At 35.4% G+C, this 19,864-nt stretch overlaps 1 long non-coding RNA gene across 1 annotated transcript in view; it reads left to right on the top strand.

Moving 5' to 3' along the window:
- The first annotated feature begins 1,127 nt into the window (after window positions 1-1,127).
- The window catches only part of LOC309661903, a 1,098,809-nt gene continuing 1,080,072 nt past the window's right edge, over window positions 1,128-19,864 (top strand). Inside the window, exons 1-2 of the long non-coding RNA XR_014264355.1 lie at window positions 1,128-6,046; window positions 6,391-13,758. This is a non-coding gene — a long non-coding RNA (uncharacterized lncRNA). The remainder of the gene's footprint in view (window positions 6,047-6,390; window positions 13,759-19,864) is intronic.

The raw sequence follows: 19,864 nt of genomic DNA, 5'->3' as shown, positions 1-19,864 counted from the left end.
TGGCTCTCCCACCTCAGAAGCTCAGGCCTGACACCTGGCCAGAGCACCAAGACCCTGTCAGCCACACAGCTCAGAAGAAAAGCGAGAAAAAAAAAGAAAGGAAAAAATAAAATAAATAAAGTTATTAAAATAAAAAAATTATTAAAAATAAAAACATAAGAAAGAAAGAAGAGAGCAAGCAAACCAATAAAAAAAATCCACCAATGATAACAAGCACTAAAAATTATACTAAAAAACAACAACAAAATGGACAGACAGAACCCTAGGATAAATGGTAAAAGCAAAGCTATACAGACAAAAATCACACAAAGAAGCATACACATACACACTCACAAAAAGAGAGACAGCAAAAAATATAAATGTATGTATATATAAAAGTATAAAATAAAGGAAGCAAGCAACCAAACAATAAACAAATCTACCAATGATAATAAGCTAAACATAAAACAAGAAACAAATTAGATGCAGAAAGCAAACCCCAAGTCTACAGTTGCTCCCAAAATCCACTGCCTCAATTTTGGGATGATTCGTTGTGTATTCAGGCATTCCACAAATGCAGGGTACATCAAGTTGATTGTGGAGGTTTAATCTGCTGCTCCTGAGCCTGCTGGGAGAAATTTCCCTTTCTCTTTTTTGTTCGCACAGCTCCTGGGGTTCAGCTTTGGATTATTAGGCCCTGCCTCTGTATGTAGGTTGCCTGAGGGTATCTGTTCCCCACCCAGACAGGATGGGGTTAAAGTAGCAGGTGACTGGGGGCTGCGGCTCACTCAGGCTGGTGGGAGGGAGGTGTATGGAATGCGGGGCAAACCTGCAGCACAGAGGCCGACATGACGTTGCAACAGCCTGAGGCACACCGTGTCTTCTCCTGGGAAAGTCCCTGGATCAGGGGACCCTGGCAGTGTCGGGTTGCACAGGCTCCCGGGAGGGGCGGTGTGGGTAGTGACCTGTGCTCGCACACAGGCTTCTTGGTGGCGGCAGCAGCAGCCTTAGTGTCTCATGCCCATCTCTGGTGTCTGTGCTGATAGCTGTGGCTCGCACCGTCTCTGGAGCTTGTTTACGCGGTGCTCTGAATCCCCTCTCCTCGCACACCTGAAACAATGTTCTCTCGCCTCTTAGGCAGTTCCAGACTTTTTCCTGGGCTCACTCCCGGCTAGCTGTGGTGCACTAGCCCCCTTCAGGCTGTGTTCACGCAGCCAACCCCAGTCCTCTCCCTGGGATCTGACCTCCGAAGCCCGAGCCTCAGCTCCCAGCCCCGCCCGCCCCGGCGGGTGAGCAGACAAGCCTCTCAGGCTGGTGAGTGCTGGTCAGCACCGATCCCCTGTGTGGGAATCTCTCCATTTTGCCCTCTGCACCCCTGTTGCTGTGCTGTCCTCCATGGCTCTGAAGCTTCCCCCCTCTCCGCCAGTGAAGGGTCTTCCTAGTGTGTGGAAACTTTTCTTTCTTCACAGTTCCCTCCCAGAGGTGCAGGTCCTGTCCCTATTCTTTTGTCTCTTTTTCTTTTTTCTTTTACCCTACCCAGGTATGTGGGGAGTTTCTTGCCTTTTTGGAAATCTGAAGTCTTCTGCCAGCGTTTGGTAGGTGTTCTGTAGGAGTTGTTACACATGTAGATGTATTTTTGATGTATTTGTGGGGAGGAAGGTGATCTCCATGTCTTACTCCTCCACCATCTTTAAGGTCCTCCCCTAAATCAGTTTTGAATATTCTATTTAAGGACAAGTTTTCCCTGGTCAGTAATGGATTTTTTTAGATTCTTTCCACATGCAACCAAAGTAGCAGCTGTAGTCATAAATTTTCTTGAGTGTGCCTTAAAAGTGTCTTTATAAGCCATTTGTGCAGTCACTTAATAAATATGGGTTAAAATAGGGAAATATTGTAGACATCCTGATTCACCAGAGATAGAGTGGAAAAAGCCAATCAAAACTTAGTTTTATTACCTACCAAAAAAGAAAAGAAAAAACAAAACTAATGCCATATACTGGAAATCATTTTCTCTGAAAAAGAAACTTGAGACTTCTAAGTATTGTTCTTTAATCAAGGTAAATATTAATGGACTGAAAAAAATTCATATCTTCTTTGCTTCAGTAGAAGCCACTAAGAACATTTTCAGCCTATTAATAAAATTTTTATTAGTAATATATAGATAAAATTTATTGTAAACTTAGTCTATTTTAGGTACCATGATAGCTATGTTATATATTTTATGTTGATATTTTCAAATCAATGAAACAGATTAGGTATCTTTTCCCTTATAGGACTTTCAGAGGTTAAGTAACTTTTTCTAGCTTGTAAGATATTGAGCCAGAGGACCTGAATCCAAATCTGTTTGATATAGTCATAGAGACTACAGGTAGGAAAGTCCATGAACTTCCAAACAGTAATAAACATTCCAGTCTCATAAGTAAACTCAAATTCTCTCTAATTTCACACATATACATACATACACACACAACACAAAATAATAATTAAAGGAAATGAAGAGGCTAAAACCTATCTTACTGATTTAACTGGCTTTAGCTCCAGCTTGTTTTGCCAAAAGTTTAGATGAAAAAAACTTAATCAGTAGTCAATCTGAGAAAGAAATGGAATATTTTATTTGAGCCAAACTGAGGACTATAACCTGGGAGACAGTCTCTCAGAGAGCTCTGAGAACTGCTGTGAAGAGGGAAAGGGGGAGGCCAGTATCTGTGTGATCTTAGTAAACGGGGTACGTGCAGTCAAGCACACACCTTAGTTGAAAGTTGCTTCTAGTCATGAGGGACAGAAATCTTAGTTAATGGCTGTAGTGCTTTTCTAAGTATGGGAAAGTGCAAGAATACAGGTTCACAAAAAGTTTCTTCTGAAAATGTGTGTCTATCTGAAGGTCTGTTCTGCCAGTTTCTTCAGAGCACAGAGTGCTTCATCCTGACCTTCACCTGAATACCTTTCAGGGTGTACTGTAGGTCAGTGACTGTAGTGGCTAGTGATTCGATTCTTGTAGAACTGGATAGTGGGCATTATTCTTTATCTTATAATTCCTTACCTTTTGGTCTTAATTTTGACCAAGGTTTGGGAGCATTTCATGACCATTTTGTCCCATCGTGCTAGGAATGCTCATTCCCAGATCAGGTGAAGATTTCATTGACAGGACACTCAATGTGTTTTACTGGACTAGGCCCTGTTAACAGTAGCCAAAACTTCTGGACTACCTGTCTTCCTAGTCTGTTATGGTCCAGGACATGGTTCCCTTTTGTTGCCTCTTCCCATGTCTAGAGTTATACTTTTACAATCAGTTATCTTATAGGACTATATATTTGGTCAATTGTTTCAGGTCAGCTATCATCATTCATTTTATCTGAGGCTCAGTCACACATTTGGTAATGCAAGAAACAGTAATCTTATAAAATAGGCAGAATACAAGAAATATAACTTGTAACATTAATAAGGTCATAAGTAAGTATTTAAGCTAAGAACTTCCATTAGGTGTGGCCCAGCATCTCCCCAGGTCCTCTGACTAATCTGTTGTGCACCAACCAGAAGAAGAAGTCTGTTGTGCCAGAAGAAGAAAATCAATCTTTATGGTTGAGCAGGTATTTCTGCCATTGAGGAGGTCTGGTTAATTCATAGTGCAGATGAACAAAGCACACTAGAGGGAAGGGAGGAGACCAATGGGCAGAGAAAAGGTTTTCTGTTTAAATTTTTCTTGTCTTGCCTTAAAATGTGAATTTTTATTTCATCAGATGGATATTTGGAAATCTTTGTCAGGGGTGCAGAATTTAATGTTAAGGTGAAAGTTGATTAAAACTAGCTGAGTGTGGAAGGAACTAATTAATATTTTCCTTAAAAAATTAAAAAGGTACAGTTGGCCTTTGAACAATGTGGGTTTGAACTGCACAGGTCCACTTACATGCAGAATTTTTTCAACAAACACCTACTACAGTACTACATGATCCAAGGTTGGTTGAATCCGAGGATGTGAAACTGCAGATATGGAGGAGTGGCAGATAGGGAGGGCTGACTCTAAAGTTATACTTTGATTTTCAACCATGTGGAGGATGGGCACCCCTAACCCCCACTTTGTTTGAGGGACCAACTGTATATGACTTTGTATGAAACTAGTGCATTGTGTTTCCGTATTTCAGAATAACACTCTTTTGAGCAAGCTCATATATTACATTGTCACACAATTTCCAAAGTCATCCCACAGAATGTGCATTTGGGTCAATGAAAATCCCCACTATTTATAGTTTAGTCAGCAATTAAAGGACAAATCTGTAAATCCAAATTTTAATATAACAGTGTTAACTACTCATTAAGCAGCAGTTAGTTAATCGATAACAATTTCCATTCAAATGTAAGATATTAGCTCAATTTCTTTTTAGTTGTTCTCAATTTTTACTATGAATTATATTCAAAATGCTTGATGTTTCTCCTGAGCTCATATCAATTTAAATTTCAATTATAAATGCCTTCTGTGTTCTTGAAATAGAGCAAAGTACTTTTCTTTCAAATATTCTTTGTGTGTAATGGTGGATAATATTTAACTGAAAGTGAATTTTTATTATCTTGACCACTGATTGCTTTTGAGCCTATGCCTGAGGGTTTCCTCTACTCCACATTCACCCCAGTGGTTAAAATTTATTAAAGAAGTCAGGATGATGAAAGGAGAAAAATGGAGATATATGCAGCAAAACTTAACACTTGATTTCACTGTCAATTTTATTATTTTAACTTTATTTTAAAAAATTAATGTATTTATTATAAAATTTTGGAAAAACACCTAATATGTGTGTGTGTATATATAAAATCATTGATATCTTTGACAGAAATAATTATTAATAATGCAATGGTTGCTAACTTCCATTTTTCTCTTAATCACATATACAGATCATTTTTACAAAAATATAAATATAGATCACACTTATTAATTGGTGAGAACTTTATTTTTTCTTATCTCCTCCACGTCTTTTCTGGTTGGAAACAAAAGTGTACCCCTTTGAACCAACAAGTACTGTTTGCCAAATAATATTGGTTCGCCTCACTTCTGAGCATTTGGGAGTATTTCACTTTCTGTTTATCTTTAGTCAGATGGGATCATATTTGAGAAAGTTCTGAGCAATTAGTTATGATCAGAAATGATGTATGTCAGTCATTATAAAACCAGATCATTTATTTGTAAATGAGCGACCTTCCACAGAGTTATTTTCCCAACTACCACAGCAAACAGCGTTTAAATTAATGTTTCACTGATTTGAATCTGTCATCAATTAAGATGAACAAAGTCCCCTTCTGACCAGAAAAGGACATATAACACGATCAAAAAATAAGCCTGTGTTATTTTAATCCATTAGGATTTTTAGGTTTGTTATCATAGCATAACTTAGCATATCATGACTAATACACATCCCAATTCTCATCTGTTGCCAAATGACTTCAACTTATCTTCATGCAAGGAGAAAATCTAAACAAAGACTATAGAAAATAATGAGACAGTTGGGTCAAAATGTGCAAATTCTGTGAAAATTATTTTTAAGACAATTTTTTCTATAAAAAATATATGCTGTGAGTTAATAACAAATCAAAGTTTCAGTAAGGAGTTTCTCCTTGTTTTATCAGGACCGTAAATAGAGTGATAATATCTCCATAGCAATAGAAAGTCAAAGAAACCAAGGGCTGTTCTCATGCATATGATAAAATAATAATGTGTTCCTAAATATGTCCCTAAGAACAGGCAGAGTTGTAGGGATAGAAAAAAAATTTTAAAGCCAGAAGATAAATAATATTAATAAACTATTCACAAGACTGATAAAGAAAAAAGAAGGCACTGATTATAAATGTAAGGAAGAAAAAGCGAGATAACCACAAAAACTTTGGAATTTAAATTAATTAAAGCAGTTATTGTAAACAATTTTTCTTAATAAATTTAAATAGAAAATTCCCCAAATATGTATAAGGACATGAAAGTTATCAAAACTCACATAAGAAAAAATATAAAAACTGAATTCCTTGGTAATTATTAAAAGAAGAAACCAAAATTAAAAACTTTTCCCAAATAAGATTCAAGGATTATGTTGAGAATTATACCAAACTTTTTTTTTTTTTTAAAAGATTTTTTTTTTAACACTATTTTTATTTATTTATTTTATTCATTTATGGCTGTGTTGGGTCTTCGTTTCTGTGTGAGGGCTTTCTCTAGTTGTGGCAAGTGGGGGCCACTCTTCATCGCAGTGCACGGGGCCTCTCACTATCGCGGCCTCTCTTGTTGCGGAGCACAGGCTCCAGACGCACAGGCTCAGCAATTGTGGCTCATGGGCCTAGTTGCTCCGCGGCATGTGGGATCTTCCCAGACGAGGGCTCGAACCCGTGTCCCCTGCATTGGCAGGCAGATTCTCAACCACTGCGCCACCAGGGAAGCCCAAGAATTATACCAAACTTTTAAGGAAGAAAAAATAATCACACACAAAGCTTTTTCTCCGTCATCAAGAATGGGACAAGCGGGAAGAAATCAAGATGGTGATGTAAGAGGATGCAGAACTCGCCTCCCCCCAAGGACACACCAAAAACACATCTATCCATATGTGGAAAAATTCTCACTGAAAACTGAAGACTGACAGAAAGACTCCTGTACAACCAAGGCTGTAAGAAAAATCCACATGGTACCAGGTTGAAAGGGAAAAGAAGAATTGAGGTCAGGACCTGTGCCCTTGGAAGGGGACATAGAAGGGAGAGGAGTCCCCTTAGCTGGTTAGGAAACCAGTGGAACTAACAAGAAGGCAGTAGGAAACCTAGACTCCACTTGTGAAGAGCATGAACACACATGCTTACTCCAGAAACAAGGCAGAAGAAACAAATTGAGACTGCACAAAACTCTGGCTGGTTTCCCACAACTGCTCCTGTGTGTGCTCCAGCCTGAGCTGGAGCTTCATTATACAGCTCCACACTAGGGTGAGGGCTGCTGTGGCCCAGGGGAGTGCTCAGTTGAGAGGGATGGTGCTAGCCCAGACCCAGAATGGAGCCCAGCCTATGAATGGAGCAGGGGCAAGCATTACTGAAGCTTACATAAGCAGCGCATCAGAAGTGGTCCTGGATTCCACAGCCCACACCCAGACCCATGCTGAGTGCCAGCTCCAGCCCCTCTTGTTCCAGCACTGCTACTCTCTGGGACAAGGCTTCTGGTGCTGGGAACGGGGAGAGCACATACTTAAAGGGAATGGAGCCAGCATGGACCTGACCCTCAGGGCTTCTGCTGCAGCAACTGGTGACCTGATCCCAACTCCAATGGAGTTGGCCACTGATCAGAGAAACCCCAGCTCACACCTGGCTCTGGCTCTAGCCCCTTCATCTCTAGCCCCACAACCTCCCAAGGTAATAGCTGCCAGCACACCCTAGAGGAAGACGTGACTCATGCTCACATCAGATCCAGCTCTCCCACCAAAGCCAGTGAGCACATGCAGACCGTATAGGGACACTCACACAAGAACACCCCATTCAAGACCAAAATTGTAACTGTTTTACCTAATTTCATAGAGACAGAGGAAGTTGTTGCAATTGAAAGAACAAGAGAAAAACCCTGAAAAAATAACTAATGAAACAAATAACTTACCAGATAAGAGTTCAAAGCATTAGTAATAAGAATGCTAACTGAATCAGGGAAAGAATAGATGAACACAGAAGGAATTTTAACAAGGAACTAGAAAATATAAAAATGAACCAATCAAATATAAAAATAAAATAACATATGAAAAACACACTAGAAGAAATTAACAGCAGACTAGGTGATACAGAAGAAAGCATAAGTGATCTGGAATATAGAATAATGGAAATCACCCAATCAGAACAGCAAAAAGAAAAGCAAATTATAAAAAAATGAGGACAGTTTAAGGGACCTCTGCAACAACATCGTGCATAACAACATTCTTATTACAGGGATCCAAGAAAGAGAAGAGAGACAGAAAGAGGTAGAAAATATATAAGATGAAATTATGGATGAAAACTTCCTGAACCTGAAGAAGGAAAAAGAGATCCAGGTACAGGAAGCACAGAGGGTCTCAAACAAGATGAATGCAAACAGACTCACATCAAGACATATCATAATTAGAACGGCAAAAGTTAAAATAATTCTAAAGGCAGCAAGAGAAAAATAAAGAATTATATGCAAGGGAATGCCCATAAGGCTAACAGTGATTTTTCTGCAGAAGCTATCAGAAAGAGAAATCAAGAAAACAATCCTGTTTAATATAACATCAAAAATAATAAAATACCTAGGAATAAACTTAACCAAGGATGTGAAAGACCTATACTCTAAAAACTATAAAACCCTGATGAAGGAAATTGAAGATGATATACAGAAATGGAAATATATCCACGTTCATGGATTGGAAGAATTAATATTGTTAAAATGTCCATACTACCCAAAGCAATCTGCAGATTTAATGCAAACCGTATCAAAATATTCATGACACTTTTCACAGAACTAGAAAAAAATTTTAAATTTATATGGAAACACAAAAGACCCTGAGTAGCCAAAACAATCTTAAGAACAGAACAGGAGGTATCATGTGCCATGACCTCAAAGGGAACTTGAAGACAATACTACAAAACTACACTAATCAGAAGAGTATGGTACTGGCAGAAAAACCAAAAATACAGATCAATGAAACAGGATAGAAAGCCCAGAAATAAATGCACGCACCCATGGTCAATTAATTTATGACAAATGAGGCAAGAATATAAAATAGAGGAAAGACAGTCTCTCCAATAAGTGGTGCTGGGAACACTAGACAGCTACATTTATTTATTTATTTTTAGTAAATTTATTTATTTTTGGCTGCGTTGGGTCTTCGTTGCTGCATGTGAGCTTTCTCTAGTTGTGGCGAGTGGGGGCTACTCCTCATTGCAGTGTGTGGGCTTCTCATTGTGGTGGCTTCTCTCATTGCAGAGCACAGGCTCTAGGTGCACAGGCTTCAGTAGTTGTAGGGCACAGGCTTAGTTGCTCCGTGGCATGTGGGATCTTCCCAGGCCAGGGCTTGAACCCATGTCCCCTGCATTGGCAGGCAGATTCTTAACCACTGCACCACCAGGGAAGACCAACAGCTACATTTAAAAGAATGAAATTAGAACACTTTCTCACCATATACAAAAATAAACTTAAAATGGATTAAAGACCTAAATGTAAGACTGAAACTATAAAAATCCTAGAAGAAAACATAGGTAGAATATTCCTTGACATAAATCATAGCAATATTTTTTTGGATCTGTCTCCTAAGACAAAGGAAACAGAAGCAAAAATAAACAAATGGGACCCAATTAAAAGTTTTTGCACAGCAAAGGAAACCATTGACAAAATGAAAAGACAACCTACTGAATGGGAGAAAAACATTTGAAAATGATATGACCAATAAGGGATTAATATCCAAAATATTATATATAAACAGTACATACAACTCAATATCAAAAAAACAAACAACCTGATTAAAAACTGGCAGAAGACCTGAATAAACATTTCTCTAAAGAAGACATACAGATGGCCAACAGGCACATGAAAAGATGCTCAGTTGCTAATTATTAAATAAATGCAAATCAAAACAACAATGAGATACCATTTCACAGCTGTCAGAGGACTATCATCAAAAAGTCTACAACTAACAAATATTGGTGAGGATGTGGAGAAAAGGAAACCTTTGTACACTGTTGGTGGGAATGTAAATTGGTGCAGCCACCATAGAAAACAGTATGAAGGTCCCTCAAAAAACTAAAAACACAACTATGTGATTCAGCAATTCCACCTTTGGGAGTATATCCAAAGAAAATAAAAACACTAATTCAAAAAGATACATCACCCCAATGTTCATAGCTGTATCATTTACAATAACCAAGATAAGGAAGCAACCTGTGTCCATCAATAGATGAACAAATAAAGAAGATGTGGAATGCATATATATATACATATATATAATATACACAGGGGAGTATTACTCAGCCATAAAAAGAAGGATATTCTGCTATTTGCAACAGTGTGGATGGACCTAGAGGGTATTATGCTTAGTAAAATAAGTCAGAGAAAGACAAATACTATATTTTATCAATTATAAGTGGAATCTAAAAAAATAATGAATATAACAAAACAGAAAGAGTCACAGATATAGAAAACAAACTAGTGGTTAGCAGTGGGATGAGAGGAGATAGGGGATATCAGATAAGCATATGGGATTAAGAGATACAAACTACCATGTATAAAATAAGTAACAAGAATATGTTGTATAGTACAGGGAAACATAGCCATTATTTTGTAATAACTTTAAATGGGTTACAATCTATAAAAATATTGAATCACTATGTCACATACCTGAAGCTAATATTGTAAATCAACTATACTTCAATTAAAAAAAAAAAAGGGAGATGAGTGCTTGCTATCACCCTTTCTGTTAAATAATTGTACTGAAGGTTTAACCAGTGCAATAAATCAAGAAATTGAAACAAAAGGAATAATACACAAAAGGACAAAATAAACTTAGTGTTCAAAGATATAATTTTGTACATAAAAACATAAGTATCTACATATGAATTATTATTATATATGCATTCTTAGAATGTCTCTAACAAGGATACTTGTTACAGGTCAACATGCAAAAAATCCATTATACTTTGACATGTCAGCAACAAATGTTTAGAAAACAACACTATTACAATATCTTAAATATCAGTTTCTTACTATTTGAGAGAAAGATGACCTATGTAAATTAAGGAATGTTTATGGATTAGAACATTCAGTAGTCTAAATATATTTATTTCTGGAATTTGAGCAATAAATTCACTGTAGCCTCAATCAAAATGCTAGTAGAAGATACGGCAGAATTGGAAAAGGGAGTGGCACAAGAAGATTTTGGTAGAATTAGAGTGTGTGAAGTTAGCGAGTTCAAGGAATGTGGACAAATTAGCAAGATCTTATGGAAACAAACCAAATAAGAAGACTGCAAAATATTTGAACTTTTACCACTACAAGGGCAGAACTAACAAGAAACACAGTCTATGTTTGATCTAACAGAGAACAACTCAGTAGCCTTGACCATAGAATTAATTTTCATCATAAGTGTAGACTGTTAAAAGCATGCGAAAATGAAAGCATTTGAGACAAGTGCAGATGTTTAATACTACCCCCTTGGACAAAGTTCTGGGGAAGTTCATGGGAAAGGTTTATGCAAAAAAGGATGAGTTAATTAGGAGATTTTTAGTTAAGAGTAAAAGGATTAAATTGAGCCTAGGCTCTTGTGAGCTTATTGATTACCAAATATGCAATAGCAAACCCATTTCACCATTTGTGAACTTTAGACATTGATATTGTAGAAAAGAGATTAAATATTTACTTATGCACCTTGCCTCTTCTGTGCTGTCTGATATATAGTTTCATAGAAGGAAACAAAGAGAGCAGATTTAAAATAAAATTTAACTTTAATCATATTAAACAAGTAGTTTTCTAAACTGATAAAACTTACTATTTTTTTTTCTTTTATGGCTCATGCTTTTGATGTTGTATCCAAGAAGTCTTTTGAATGCCAAAGTCAAAAATTTTCTCCTATGTTTCTTAAAACATTTTTCAAATGTTTCATTTCTACATTTAGGTCTATGATCCATTTTGGGTTACTATTTGTATTTGGTGCTGAGTATCAAAGTCCTTTTTTGTGTGTGTGTATAGATATATAATTTTTCCAACACCATTTGCTAAAAAGAACATTATTTCTCCACAAACATTATTTACTCAGTACTTTTGCCAAAAATCAGTTGGCCATACATCTGTGGGTTTGTTTATTCTGTTTTCATTGATATACTTGTCTTTACAGTAATATCACATTTTCTCTATTACTGTAGATTTATATGTTTTGAAATCAGATAGTATTAGTCTTCCAACTTTGTTCTTTTCTCAGAGTTGTTTTGGTCATACTAGGTCCTCTGCATTTCCATATGAATTTTAAAATCAATTTATTTTCTACCAAAAATAGTACTTGCTAGGATTTTTAATTAGGGTTAAGTTGACTTTGTAGATAAATTTAGGGACAATTGACATTTTCACGTTATTGACCCATGAACACAGCATATTTCTCCATTTGAGTATTTTAAAATTTTTAAACAATGTATTATAGTTTTCAGTGTGCATATACCATACATCTTTTATCAGATTCCTAAGTATTTAATATTTATGGATGTTATTGTAAATTATATTTTTCAAATTTCAATTTCCAACTATTTATTAGTGGTACATAGAAATAAACTGGATTTTTGTATGTAACTAACACCTTGTAAACATGCTAATTAGCTTTAGTAGTTTATTTATAGATTCCACTGGATTTTGTATATATGCAATCATGTTGTCTGTAAAGAGGGTTTACTTTTTCTTTCCAGTATGAATGTCTTTTTTTTTCCTTTGTCTTGCCCGATTGCACTGGCGAGATCTTCCAGTACAATGTTGAATAGAACTTGCCTTGTTCCTTATACTAGGAGGCAAACATTCAGTCAATATCATTAACTGTTAACATTAAGTGATGGCAGTTTTTCATGTTGAGAAACTTCTTTTGCATTCCTAGTTTGCTGAGGATTTTTTTTTAAAGATTTAAAAAAATTTGTTTATTTTATTTATTTATTTTTGGCTGTGTTTGGTCCTTGTTGCTGTGCGCGGGCTTTCTCTAGTTGCAGTGAGTGGGGGCTACTCATGGTTGCGGTGCGCAGGCTTCTCATTGCAGTGGCTTCTCTTGTTGTGGAGCACGGGCTCTAGGCATGTGGGCTTCAGTAGTTGTGGCTCATGGACTCTAGAGCGTAGGCTCAGTAGTTGTGGCACACAGGGCTTAGTTGCTCCACGGCATGTGGGATCTTCCAGGACCAGGGCTCGAACCTGTGTCCCCTGCATTAGCAGACAGATTCTTAACCACTGAGCCACCAGGGAAAGCCCCTGTTGAGGATTTTTTTAAAAACCAACAATGGGTAATGGATTTTGTCAAATGCCTTTTCTTCTTCTGTTAAGATGATTATATGGTTTTCTTTTAAAATTTGTTTATATAGCAAACTACATTGATTTTCAGTGTTAAACCATTCCTTGGATAAGTCCCATATGGGAATTTGGATGTATCACTTTTTATACATTGATGGGCTGAACTTGTTAAACATTATTAAACATTTTTGCATTTATGGTCATGATAGATATTACTCTGTAGTTTTCTTTTCTTGTAATTACTTTGTCTAATTACTAAAGGTGGCCTCACAGAATGAGTTGGGAAGTGTTATCTCCTCTTAATTTTTTTGGAAGAATTTTTGTAGAATTAGTATTACTTTCTCCTTAAATATCTGGTGGAATTCATGAGTGAATTCATCTGAAGTTTTCTTTGTGGAGATGTTTCTAAGTAGAAATCTAATTCCTTTAGAGATATAGGACTATTCAGGTTAACTGTGTCTTCTTGTTTACACTTTGGTAGTTTAGGTTTTTTAAGAAATTTTCCCATTTCATCTAACTGTCAAAAATATTGGCATAAAGTTTTCATAATAATTTCTTGTTATGTGTTTCATATCTGTGGAATATATAGTGATCACCTCTCTCATTGATATTGGTGATTTTTTTCTTCTCTCTTCTCCCTTATCACTCTGGTTAGAAGTTTATGAATTTTATTGATCTTTACAAGCCAGCATTTGATTTCATTGAGTTTCTCTATTTTTCCTGTCTTTTAAATTTAATCAGTTACTGTTCTTATTTTCTTTCTTCTGCTTACTTTGGTATTAATTTGCTTTTTTTCCCCAAGTGTTTTTAAGAAAGAAGTGTTTACCATTGAGTTTTAGATCTTTCTCTTTTCTTCTAATAATAAAAGCACTTAATGCAATAATTTTTCCCTCTGAACACTGCTTTTGGAGCACCTGCCAACTTTTGTTAGACTTAGAAAAAAACTTAGGTCTGCCTAAAATATATTTTATTTTCTCCGATTTCTTTTTTGACTTGTGGGTTATTTAGAAGTGTTTTTTGTTTAATTTCTAAATAATGGGTAATTTTCCAAATATCTTTTTAAAAACTTAATTCTGCTATGTTTATGACAATTATTTTATGATTTCAATACTTAGAAATTTATTGAATTATTTTATGGCTTAGAATATGTTTTATCTTAGTAAATGTTTTGTGTATAGCTGAAAATAATGCATGTTCTGCTCTTGTTGGACTGAGTGTTCTTTGATTATCAGTTAGATCCAGCTAGTTGTTAGTACTGTTCATGAAAATAAAATGAGAAATTCTACTGTCATTCTTATGTTTGTTTCTCTGTACCTAACATATTGTTTTCCTTTGGCTGCTTTTAAGATGTTTGAATTTTTACTGTTTTCCAGCAATCTGTGATGTGCCTTAGTGTGATTTTCTTTACATTTATTCTGCTTGTGGTTTGTTGACCATTTTCGGCCTGTGGGTTTATCCTTTTCATAGAGTTTGGAACATGTGTTTGAAATTTTCCAAATATTAGTCCTATCCCTCCACCTTCTCTCCTCCTGGGATCCCATTTGTATGTACATTAGTCTGTTTGATATTGTCAAACATGTCACTAAACTCTGTTCATTTTCTCTTTTTTCTCATTGTGCTACATTTTCGATGGTTTTTGTTGTTATACATTCAAGTTCAGTGATATTTTATTTTTCCTTTTCTAATATGTTGTTAATCCCATGTATTTCTTATTTCAGATATATTTTATTTCTTGGAATTCTTTTTGTGTCTTTTTAAAAATATATTTTTCATTTCTTTCTTTAACATGTTCATAATTTCTTCCACCTTCCTAAATATAGGAAGTGTATTTTTCAAAGGATTCTTCAATGTTCTTCTTATTCTTTTTTCTTTTTATGTTTATCATTAAGGACAAATATCAATTCAAAGATTAGGATAGAGTTGAAAGTCAAGGCTCCTTCTCATCCCTTCTATTTTGAATCTTCTTTTTTTTTTTTGTATTACTGATAATGGTTTTATTTTTTAAACTGTGGTGAAAGAAATAATATGAGATACACCCTCCTAATAAATGTTTAAGTCTACAGTACAGTATTATTTAACTATAAGCACAACGTTGTACAGCAGATCTCTAGAACCTTTTCATCTTGCATAACTGAAATTTTGTATGCACTGAACAGCAACTTTTCACTTCTCCCTCTCCCAACCCCTGGCATCCAGCATTGTACTTTTTACTTCTATGAGTTTGACCATTTTAGCTACCTCCTATAAGTGGATTATGTAGTATTTGTCTTTCTGGGACTGGCTTATTTCACTTAGCATAGTGTCCTCAAGTTTCATCCACATTGTTGAATATGACATGATTTCCTTTATAAGACTGAAGAATATTCCATTGTATCTATATACCACATTTTCTTTATCCATTCATCTGTCAATGGACATTTAGGTTGCTTCCATATCTTGACTGTTGTAAATAATACTTCAGTAAACACAGGAGTGCAAATATCTTTTTGAGATCCTGATTTAAATTCTTTTGTATAAATACCCAGAGTTAGGATTGCTGGCTTATATAATAATTCTATTTTTAATTTTTGAGGAACCTCCATACTGTTTTCCATAGCAACTGAACCATTTTGCATTCCCACGAATAATGCACAAGGGTTCCAATTTCTCCAAATGTTTGCCATATTAAATTCACTTATTTAATTCTTTTGATATTGGCTATCCTAACTTTTGCAAATATTTACTTTCATTCTGTCAGTTGCCTTTTCATTGTGTTGATTGTTTGCTGTACAGCTTTTTGAGACAACATAACCATACATTTTACCTCATAGATTCCCATGGAAAGAATCATTGCCTATTGTATATTTTTATTTTCAAGAAACATAGAACACAAATGTGACAATAATAACAAAAAATCTGTAAGGATCATCAATGTTCTTTGGTCAACAACAGTAACAAACCAGCACTATGTGTTGTATGTGGTGTCAGTCTGCAAATTATTTGTTCCCAGTTCATGGCAATATAAGTGTAGAAATGGAACATAAGCATTTAGAAAATTTTAAAGAAATTTGACTTTGTTGTGACATAAAAGCATGTGATTTTTTTTTCTAGAAATTTGTTTTTATTGTGTTTTACAAAGGTGTTCTAGAGAGATTACAAATTAAACAAAGAAATTGGTCTTTTTCAGCATAGATAGTTTAAGAAGTACTTATCTCTATCAACAAATGTGGAACTAACAATCTTGTTTTGAAATCAATTATAAATAATTATTTTCTTATTTGGGGAAAATTGTATTACTCTAGTTCAAGAATATGTAATTCTATTCTCAAATCCCATTTTGAGAGAGTACTTTATCAGAGCAATGCTCCTTTTATCCACATAGATGTTTAAATTCTAGGAGTTCTGGTGATATGGCCAACATTTTATATTTAAATATTCATATTTAACTTAACTGTGATTATAATATTAAAGACTTAAAAGACTATGATTAAACAAGGAATCTAAGACTCTAAAATCATGAATTTCCTTTTTTTCACTGAATTGTTTGGGCAAAATTCTTGAAAAACATAATCATATTGTTTCATCTTTAGGACACATTTTCTTTTCCATTTTTAAGTTTCTGATATAAGGATATATCCTTTGTTTTATATTAAAGAAAAGTCTCCAGACACTTGGCAGAGGAGTTCATTGTGACATAGTTGTCATTGTTTGCATAATATGAACCAATTGTCATCTCAGTTACTTGTATTAAATTTCTGTCATTAAATTTCTGTCATATTTTTCTTAAATGTGACACCCTAATTTGTACTTGAAATGTCTTTAAAATTAGTCTCTGATGTAGAGAAATGAAAAATTTCTGTGTATGAAAATATTACTTGTCACAGAAAGTACAATTAAAGACAGTGAAACTTGTCAACTCTATCAGAAAAAAAAAAATCCTAGTATTTTCTATAGTGAATTGTTCAATATGCCTTGAAGCTATGCTATCAGCTTGACTAGTACTAAAAATGGAGCACAGCTTACAAAAGCAGTATTTCAAAATTTTATTCAGAGTAATTGCTTGGAACTGTGCTACTTTAAGTAGCCAGTCCACTACTGGTTGTTAGTGGTTTCAAAATTATAATGAGCTTGCACTGGAATGTAAATCAAAACACTGTTTGGTTCATCAGGAAAGCCTTGCTATGTAAAAACAGTGTGCTTAAGGATGTAGATGATTTACTCTCTGACACAGCTTATTAATTCCTTTTGGGCTGATCAAACTTTAAAAAGGATGGGCTTAGATTCTTGTATCTGTTAATGTTTTCAACTCTAACAGACTGATTAATATGTCTCCTCAGGCAAGGGAAACAAAAGCAAAAATAAACAAATGGGATTACATCGAACTAAAAAAGCTTTTGCATAGAGAAGGAAACTACCAATAAAATGAACAGACTGCCTACTTAATAGGAGAAGATATTTGCAAGTGATATATCCAGTAAGGGGTTAATATCCCAAATATACAAAGAACTCACATGACTCAACATCAAAAAAACAGCCTGATTAAAAAAAAAATGGACAGAAGATCTGAATACATTTCTCCAAAGACATATAATTAACCAACAGGCACATGAAAAGATGCTCAAAGGAACTAATCAGGGAAATGCAAATCAAGAACACAATGAGCTTTCACCTCACACCTGTCAGAACAGTTATTATAAAAAAGTCAACAAATAACAAGTGTTGGTGAGGATGTGGACAAAAGGGAAACCTCACACACTGTTGGTGGCAATGTAAATTGGTGCAGCTGCTATGGAAAATAGTATGAGATTCCTCAAAAAATTAAAAATAGGACTACCATATGATAGTACCTGAAGAAAACAAAAACACTAATTAGAAAAGATACATGCACCTCTGTGTTGACTGCAGCATTATTTACAATAGCCAGGATATGGAAGCAACTTAAGTGTCCATCAGTAGATGAATGGATAAAGAAGATGTGGCATGTATGTGTGTGTGTGTGTGTGTGTGTGTGTGTGTGTGTGTGTGTATGGTTGAGTAATATATATATAAGACTATTTATCAAATAGTCGTTTTTAAAAACCTCCTTTCTGCACATAACAAGAAATCCAGAAGTAGGTAGATAATTGCTTGCTGATATTGGTAGAACTACTCAACAGATTCAGACTCTTTTTTTTTTTCTTCTTTATCATCCTTAGCATGCTGGCCTTTTTCCTCATATTGTCACCTGTGATCATAAGATGTTTACAATCAAGTAAGTAAAATACAGAACCAATTGCATTTGTCCTTTTTATGAGAAAGTGAAAGTTTACTTTTTTTCCCAGAATATGCCTATAAATATTATCTTAACTCTCATTGGACAGAACCTTGAAATGTGACATACTTAGCTGCAAGAATACATGAGAAATCTAGTGTGGGGCAGACATAGTATTTTCAGGATTGATATAATATAATGGATAAATTAGGTTATGCTGAATCAGCATACAACCCCAAACTCTCAATGGCTTGATATAACATAAAGTTATTTGTTTCTTACACAAAATTTGTGGGTCCATATGATTACTCAGTGTAGCTTTTTTCCATGTGGTGACTTCATAATCCAGCCTGGTCTGATTTTATGGCTAATGGCCAGACGGTATTGCTCTAGTGTGCTTATGCTCTCCTGCTCTCCTCAGCTGCTTTGTGTGCTTACCAAAGTCAGTGTGTTTGTATGCAAATCTGTTTACATCACTTATATTTTTATGTATCTGGTAATTTAAAATTCTATGTAAAATAATAATTTTTTTTGATAAAAAAATATCTTTTTTTTAACATCTTTATTGGAGTATAATTGCTTTACAATGGTGTGTTAGTTTCTGCTATATAACAAAGTGAATCAGTTATACATATACATGTGTTCCCATATCTCTTCCCTCTTGCATCTCCCTCCCTCCCACCCTCCCTATCCCACCCCTCTAGGTGGTCACAAAGCACAAAGCTGATCTCCCTGTGCTATGCAGTTGCTTCCCACTAGTTATCTATTTTACGTTTGGTAGTGTATATATGTCCATGCCACTCTCTCACTTTGTCACATCTTACCCTTCCCCCTCCCCATATCCTCAAGTCCATTCTCTAGTAGGTGTGTGTCTTTATTCCCCTCTTGCCACTAGGTTCTTCATGACCTTTTTTTTTTTGTTTTCCCTTAGATTCCATATATATGTGTTAGCATACTGTATTTGTTTTTCTCTTTCTGGCTTACTTCACTCTGTATGACAGACTCTAACTTCATCCACCTCACTACAAATAACTCCATTTCATTTCTTCTTATGGCTGAGTAACAATCCATTTTATATATGTGCTACATCTTCTTTATCCATTCATCCGATGATGGACATTTAGGTTGCTTCCATGTCCTGGCTATTGTAAATAGAGCTGCAATGAACATTTTGGTACATGACTCTTTTTGAATTATGGTTTTCTCAGGGTATATGCCCAGTAGTGGGATTGCTGGGTCGTATGGTAGTTCTATTTTTAGCTTTTTAAGGAACCTCCATACTGTTCTCCATCGTGGCTGTATCAATTTACATTCCCACCAACAGTGCAAGAGGGTTCCCTTTTCTCCACACCCTCTCCAGCATTTATTTTTGTAGATTTTTTGATGATGGCCATTCTGACCGGTGTGAGATGATATCTCATTGTAGTTTTGATTTGCATTTCTCTAATGATTAATGATGTTGAGCATTCTTTCATGTGTCTGTTGGCAATCTGTATATCTTCTTTGGAGAAATGTCTATTTAGGTCTTCTGCCCATTTTTGGATTGGGTTCTTTGTTTTTTTGATATTGAGCTGCATGAGCTGCTTGTAAATCTTGGAGATTAATCCTTTGTCAGTTGCTTCATTTGCAAATATTTTCTCCCGTTCTGAGGGTTGTCTTTTGGTCTTGTTTAAGGTTTC

Source organism: Balaenoptera physalus, assembly GCF_965194825.1.
Source record: "Balaenoptera physalus genome assembly, chromosome: 5".
NCBI lineage: Eukaryota > Metazoa > Chordata > Mammalia > Artiodactyla > Balaenopteridae > Balaenoptera > Balaenoptera physalus.
The sequence above is the reverse complement of the archived record's forward strand: the minus strand, read 5'-3'. Positions and strand labels throughout refer to the sequence as shown.